Source organism: Poecilia latipinna, unplaced genomic scaffold (assembly GCF_001443285.1).
Source record: "Poecilia latipinna isolate Pla-1442-1.1 unplaced genomic scaffold, P_latipinna-1.0 Scaffold1989, whole genome shotgun sequence".
Lineage (NCBI taxonomy): Eukaryota > Metazoa > Chordata > Actinopteri > Cyprinodontiformes > Poeciliidae > Poecilia > Poecilia latipinna.
This window is the reverse complement of record NW_015114605.1, coordinates 7,232-15,622: the sequence shown is the minus strand read 5'-3', so window position 1 is coordinate 15,622 and position 8,391 is coordinate 7,232.

The window sequence follows — 8,391 nt, the reverse complement described above, 5'->3', positions numbered from 1 at the left end:
CAGAAGTTCTGGTGCCCCCCAATAATGCCTGATTTTTTTACATTCTTTTTATGTCTGACGGTGTTGATAAAAACTTGGGACAAATTTGTATATTTTATTCAAATTTTGTGCATGATCCATAGGACCTATTTTGTCCCTCTTCTTAAGAATCACTGAAATATGTTTTGAACACGATGACTGTAGCCACCTCCACAATATGTGAGATTTTTTTTTAATCACATTTCTGAATGTTACTAAAAACAGCTTCAGCTTCCCAGATGTGTGCATGTCATTCATGACAGATTCCCTCCTTTCAGGAGGAAGCTTTCGCTCCACCTTACAGTAACTGACAGTCAGCCCAAACCAGTATGTTTCTGGTGTGGGTTCTATGACACAGCAGTTCGACACCCACATCTTCACAACCTTCACACCCATCTGATAACGCGAAAGGAAGCAGTGTTTTTGCTTTGAGGAATGAAATGTTGTGTTGCTTGTATTCAGGGGCGTTTCAGGGGAGTTTTCAAATGGTAGCCCGGTGAAAACCACTTAGCATCTTGGAGTAGCAGAGGAAAAACAAAGAAAACAAAGATTCGACTGCTTAAATCTGCTTTTATTGCAAATACAATGGAATTGGGGTTTATGAATGAGTGAAATTTAAAATAGACAAAGATGACTATTTACTAAGCAGAAAAGGTAAGATTATGATTAAGATTATGTAAATGCTTCTTGGTAATAAAAATTGGAAAGCCTGTTTATTCCCCCTTAAACAGTGGCACAGTTTATACATAAAATTGATTTTTGGTCTGAGCAAAAGAGTTGAGTATGTTGGTTTTATTGTAAAAGATTATCCAAATTCTCTTGACTCTTGTTTAGTATTACTTATTATCAGATCATTGAAGTTTGAAGAAAGAGAATATGTTGTTTTTTTTTTTTTGTTTTTTTTTTAATTTATACATTTAACAAACAGGAGGGGAAAAGTACAAAGTCACAACAGTGTTGCACCTGCTCCACTTCCTGGTCACCAGCTTGGTCAGACACTGCTGTGGGGTCCCCAGCGGATCCCGCGGGTGTTTGATGGGGTTGAGGTCAGTACAGGCAAATCCATCCGCTGCTCTTCCAAAACATGAGAACCGATGATGAACCCGGCTCTGCTGACGTCTTGGAGGACAGATCAGGATCTGCTGCTTAACGAATAAATAGATTTTCCTTAAAAATGTGGGATCATATGTAGGAAAATAAACAGGCTGTTTGGTACATAACATGTAGCGTAACTGACATGATTAAAAATAAAAGCATATTTTTTGGTTCACCCTACAGATGCCTTTTCATCTCTTAAGTTAAGTAATCAATTTATTTTTCCCGTGCAAGTATTTCTACTTCCATGTGTTGTCTTTATATTTCCTCCTGGTTTTACTTTACCATATGCAAATGAAGAGGGGCGGAGTCTTAAGGCTTTGACTTCTTTACATCACACTTTACTGGCCTCAACAAAGATGGCGACCTACAATTAGTTTATCAGTTAGCTGAAGCTTAGCAACTTTATTCGAATATAATGCTGTAATTCCTGACCTTATTAGTTTTCATGTTGATGCTCAAACATGTATAATTTTACTATTATTTTTAATAATAGCCCTGCATGTTGACGCTGTACAAATTCATCATAAGTAACAGTTTTTACAGACCATACACTTATATCGAATGCTTATTGTGGGTGATTATGTGACCTTTATATTTATGTCCTTCCAAGAAAAAAAAAATCTGTTGTAAAAGACGCTGACTTGAAAGAGGCAGTTCAAACGGGTTTCTGAACATGTTTTCTTTATAATGGACTTTTTTCTTGTTTCCTCCTTTGTGTCTCCTGTTATGGTTTTGAAAGCATAACTGGAGACATCTAAGACTCAGTGCACAGATTGATACTTTCAAAGTGAGGCTGAAAAGAGAAAACTGCGACATGCTCCCTCTCTGAAGACTCAGTTTCATGCTGAATGTGCAAATGCATATTTTTTCGGGGAAGCGTGGGCGTTATTCGGAGAAGGGGTAATACCCTTGTTTCCGTCCCGAGGCATTCCCACGATGATAGAAGCTTTATTTTTTGCATTTCCACAGATACACACATACAGTTGTTTGATTTTTTTGATAGAAGCCCTACTGAAGACTGTCACCCTTTACCACAATTTTATATGCGATCTACTCGAGCATTTGTAAAACGAGTTGCATGACGCACCTCAATAACTTCCTTTACTCCCATAGAGACATGGCTGAAACTGAAACGACAACAGGTAGTGGTGAATGTGTCGAAATGGTAATTTTAATGCAAATTTTTTATGCCAACAGAGAGTGTATGTTTTCTTTTAGGCTAAAAAGTCACATCCTGCATATGCCCATTTGCATTCCCCACATTTTAGAATAACCGCTAATATTACTTTATTTTATGAATTTAGTCATTCCCCTTTACATATTCATCTCTTAATTAGAAAATATGAACATACAAATCTCTAATTTATGTATTTTTATCTCTGTAAAAGGAAGGGGACGATAAATCGTCCCAGAAGTTATTGCGATAAACAATAATGTTGTTTTGAGACCATTTTCAAGTAATATAATGGTAATGGCATAATAATACAAGAACATGTTTTCAGAATTTATTCAACTTTACATTCTATTGAACATTTAACACTTGAGAAGGAAGACATTTTAAATATCCAAAATAAACAAACAAAAACAACAAAGTAGTTGAGACCAAAGCACCAGATTGAAGACTTTTATCATCCAGTTTTTGCTAGAAAGAGAGATGCAAATGGAAGTTATTGATTGCCATAACACTTCCATCTTCATGCGTCATATTTGGTAGTCTTTCCCTGGAAAGGTGTATTTAATTTACGTCAAACATATCCGCCATTCTGGTGTTTAAATATGTAAATTTCGGTCCCCCTTTGTGGTTGCTATCTTTAAGCATCTTGCTGTATATTTTTCTGGGTGAACCTGCTTGAACAGTCAGACCTGGGCATGTTGACTAATGCAGCACACTGAACTTACATAGGCAAAACTCCTTCAAAATGCAAAGTAATGACGTGTCTATTATGCACACAGGATGTGATACCCCTATGTGTAACTTTGGGCATTTTGATTAGGAATAAGTGTGGGGGCGTTATAATTTATTTCTCATCAGAAATGACATGTTCAATTACACGTTACAGGCAATTTCAATTCGGTCTTCTGCTTAGTTTTAAGTGTTGATTTGTATCAGTCGTCAAAATCTAATCTGCAAAGGCAGAACCGGCCCAAGGCATATGCGATTTATACGGGTGCTCAGTTCCCCAACACCATCAAGGGGCCTCCAAGAGCATCATTTTTTATTTTGTAGCAATAGATTGAATGTTTGGCATATTTAACACACCTGGTCCAAATTTAGAAAATAAAAGATATTAAACTTGCCAAACCTGTTGTAATGTCTGCAGACGTTACTTTCAAGTAGTTAAATTAATACGTCACACTTAAATACCACTCTGCATTTCAAAATGCAAATTAATTAAAGTAGCCTTGCTTGTTTTTTTTTTGTTTGTTTTTTTGCTTCTATAAGATTAAAATCAATAACCATAACAGCCCTAGCTAATTGCAAAAATTCATGTAACATAGTAGAGCGTCAGTCTTGTTGCCCTAAGATAGGTATCTGATTGAGCCAATATGATAATAATCATTTACAGTGGAACCCTGCTGTTCTCAGGGGTTAGGAACCACAACCTCCCCAGAGTAGCTGAAATTCAAAGAAATTCTGTCGAGAGACCTCCTCTAAAACCATTAATTAGTGCCTTTTTCAATTGTTCAAACACCTGATATACCTTAATGCCTTAATACACATAGTGGAAACCCTCTTAGCACTACTAACGAAGCTTATCTCAGGGGGTGCTGTGGTGGCGCAGGGGTTAAGCACAACCCACATATGAAGGCCTTCGTCCTCGACGTGACTGTCACAGGCTCGACTTTTGCCGCATGTTTTCCCCATTTTCTCATTGCCCTCTTTCCTATTAATTCACTATCAAATAAAGGGCATTAGAGTCAATAAAACCTTTAAAGAGAAAGCGTATATCAATTTTCAGAGGTGTGGCCAATCAGTGGCAAAACAATTGGATTGGCTATAGTGTCTGAAGTAGCATTATGTCAGTTTCCCAACTTGCAATTTTTGTTTAATACACAAATTTTCCATGAATACTTTGGAGTCATGTTTCACAGAACAGCTGGTCCTTGAGTAAGTGTCCACTGTAGTTCATTAGTTAGCTTGGTATTTAACTTGTTATACAGTTCAAATTTATAATAGAATATTGCTTGAGTAAAAGCAGGAAGTAGCCCGGTTTGTGATGGTAAAGTTCGAAAAGCACAGCTGAAACAAATTTATGTTAACCACCTGAAAAAGTTTTTTGTTTTTCTTTTCAGATGTGAGGGACATTTGAGGAAGCTCAATAAGTTCAGTTTTAAAATCCAAAATGGCTGTTTTACATTTATAGCCTGTGCAGTTATGTCTTCTTGACTTTTGAAGCCACCATGTTGGACACTACTGTAGTGCTAGAACATAAATGAGGGTGTTTTGTCATTGCTCTTGTTCAAAAGTCTATACAGAGCAAACATTTACTCCTAGAAATCTCCGGACCACGTCAGGTATTCGTACTTTAAGGATTAAAAATTGAGATTAAATGGATTCAGCCAAATGGTGGATTTTCTTGATTTTATTAGCCTTTTTAGTTCATTATTCTAAGGAAAAACCCCAAACATATATGTCCTTTGAGGCATACAAACAGTGATAACTGTGGAGTTTTTGCCTTTCTGAACAAATGTAGTGACTAATTTGGTACAGAGTATGTATTTTTTCTGTGCTCAGAAAAGCCGTGTACTGACCAACCAGGTCAGCAAGCTTCTCTGGTTTTTGTACAGTAACAGGTCAAACCAGAGAGTTCCCCAACTTCAAATTTAGACAATGACACAGCACCGTTTATGGAACACATACTCTATATTATTAAACTGGGGGGGAAAAGAAATGTTTGAGGGGGTGCACACTTCTGCAACTAAGGTTGTTGCTGGGTTTTTTTTCTTTTAGATTTTCCTTCTCTATCCACTTTGTTGGGAGAAGTTGTTTTAAACTAAATTATTTAAACTAAAAAATGGGTGTGGAAACGTTTTAAATCCAATGTTGTCCGTCCAGAGCTGATGCAGATGAGACAAGAGCACAGCTTTAGATTGGAGAAGTAATTAGAGTTTAAAATAGACACAGCTGACTATTAGTCACTCTTGCCTCATTTTTACCTTTCTCCTATTTTCCTCCTTTATTTGTGGCGCTCAAATGATAAATGACGAATGACATAGAGAACGGAGGGGGGAGGGGGGAGGGAGGATTGGAGAGTGATGTGTGAAAAAAAAAAAAAACACCAAATGAAGTCTCAGACTTTCTGATTCCACACTGTAGTGACCTGGTTACATATTTCAATCACCAAAGTTTCCTGACAGGCTCTGTGAAAATGGACAGGGGCTGACACAGAAATGCTGCGGCGGTGAGGCAAACCACAAAATCTGCTGAGCAGATTCTTACTGCCGTCTCATATTCTTCCGTTTTTTTAATTCGACGAGGCCCGAGCCTACGTATTCCGATGCTGTAGGTGTCGCTAGTATCAGGTGGCATAAAGTCCCAAGCTTTTGATCTGATTATTCTGATTTAATCTGAACTACTTTATCACAATCTTTTTCTAAACCCCTCAGTAGAAGTCTGAAAATAAGTTGATGGCTGGGAGGGGGGGGGGTTACATATTTTGTGCATGATTAATTTTTCTCTCTTTGTTCAGTCCTTTTTATATTATTTATTATTTTTATTATTATCTGTAGTTCTTTTGAACTTGCCTTACTGTTTATTTTTTGACTTAGAGAATAAACTGCAATTAATAGAATTAATAAGAACACGTATTGAACACTTCTAAATTAAAGATCTTGACCGCCCCCATGTGGTAATAATCTAAACTGCAGGTAGTCAGTACACAGCGCATATTTAAACTTAATTAGAAATGTAATGTGTCTATTAAAACCATAACATAACATAACATAACATAACATAAAACTGTTTTCACATTGTAGCCCATAACCTCTCTGTGTTTCAATGGAATTTCATGGAACAGACCCAGAAAGTGGTGGATAATTGTAATATAGATGGAAATAGAAATATTGTTTGCCTTTTTTTTTAAATAAAAACCCATTGTTCAATTGTTTTCTGTGTCCCCACCCCTCTTTTAATATGCTCAAAAATCTTTTGGAAATTTGCTATATTTGTAGTAAATCAACAAAAAGTAAATCAATTAGTAAATCAAGTAGTAAAAACAAAAAGTAAATCAATTAGAATAAAGCTGAGTCTGAAAAGGTTAACAGTTTGTGCACCCGCCAAAGGCGTTGTTAGCATACACTTGAATATACGTATTTATGTTGTTGGACCCTGGATCATTTAGGGCTTGGCCAAGTCCTGTAATAGTTGGAAGTTTCAGACAATAGCGTCAAAGATTTTACTTAAATAATTCTTAAAGTAAGACTAAATTGTACAGGTTATTGCCTTAACCCAACTATTAAGGCAATAGTTGGGTTATAAAACAGTACTCCAAGTTTTAAACATGTCACAAATGTTTGTTTCTTTGGCCCATCACTTTCAGAGACGACGGCAACATCTCAGGTCTCCATCAGGCGTCGGTCCGTCCATCACTGCCACAACTCCGACCCCGGGGCGCTACATGCCTCTTCCACTCTCTCTCTCTCTCTCTGTCACCTCTGCAGCCGCGCCGGCCGCCTTCGCTGTGAAGACCTGCTGTCACCATGGTGACTCAGCTCCTGTGATTCATTCTCTTTGGTGCTCTACCTTTGTTTTCACCTTCACTTCTTTCAGTTTCCAGCAGATTTACAGCAGGGATATAAACAGATTACACACCACACAGTGAAACGCTGAAATTAAAATGATATTCAAAAAAGGAAAATAAAAAAGGGAGGCGGAGGGGCTTTTTAATCTGTGTGTAAAAAGACCCCATCTTCATCTGTCAGATTTATGATGATTTGCATCTGGTTGCCCTCGGGAGTATTGGAGTAAAGGGTTGTGACTACATAAGCACGCCACGCGTTTGTAAATTTTATTTGTTTCATGATGTTGAAATGTGTGTATCACTTTTTCCATTTCACAGTGACGTCGCTTTTTGTGTTTTTCACATAAAATACAGAGAAGTGGTTTTAGCTTGACAACATTTGAAAAGAGTATTTTACAAAATACAGCAGAGTAAAACTGTGAATTTATATAAGGGTCACACTTATCTGTAACCTTTATCAGATTAAAAACTAAGCAGAAACTCTTCTTAGATTAGAAATTCTTCCTAATAATCCTAAGAATTTCTTTCTTAGGTTAGAAAGAAATTTAAGAACTATTGAACACATGAAAAAAAGGGGATCTACAAAACGGCTTATCAAGCCAAGAAATCCGCAGAAATCTGTCAGTATTTAGAAAGCAAAGGTGATGGAGTATAAAAAGTTCCCTCTTACTGAAGTGTTGAACAGTGTCACAACTCTAAGAGAGAATGTCTTAATGTTGCACAACATATTAATAACAGTGGTTACAGCTTTGATTTAATCCAGAAGGAGAAAGCATCATTTCACCTAAAACCAGCTTGAGCCAGGAAGATTTCTGACAGAGGAGACTGTATTCACATTTTTATTTTTGTTATGAAAGCAATAGGTAACATGCTTAGCTGCAGTGGCATGTATGCAAGACTCATTATGCCAGACTCTGTTGCTGAAGAAAAACATTAAAAACTTATTTAAAATTTGCAGCAGAAACTTTGGACGAGCCAGTGAAACAATGGCAGAAATTTGTCAGGTCAGATGAGGCCAAAGCTAATCTCTTTGAATGTTATTGTTGTTGTACTGCTTGGATTTTCCAAGTTCCCAGCGGGAGATACACAATTCTCCAAAATGACAGTCTAAACTCATAAAAGCGGTTCATAGAGTACTGCACGACCTCTTTCGGTGAGCATAGTCCTTTTGACCGAATTTGTCTTAAGTGTTAATGACAGTTCAGTTTTCTCTATTTTAATTCCACTGCAGCCATTTTGGACACTAAATCTCTGGGTTTCACGGTCAGAATTCCTGCGTTTTTATTGAGGCGCCGACAAGCTTGGAAAATCCTATAAAAACACTCCAGTTGCTTGCAATAAAAACATAATATTAAAACCTTAATTTTGTTTTTGTTTGTTTGTTTAAATTATTCTGAAAAACATAAACACTTTCATTAAAAAAATTAACCTGTACAATTTAGTCTTACTTTAAGAATTATTTAAGTAAAATCTTTGACGCTATTGTCTGAAACTTCCAACTATTACAGGACTTGGCCAAGCCCTAAATAATCCA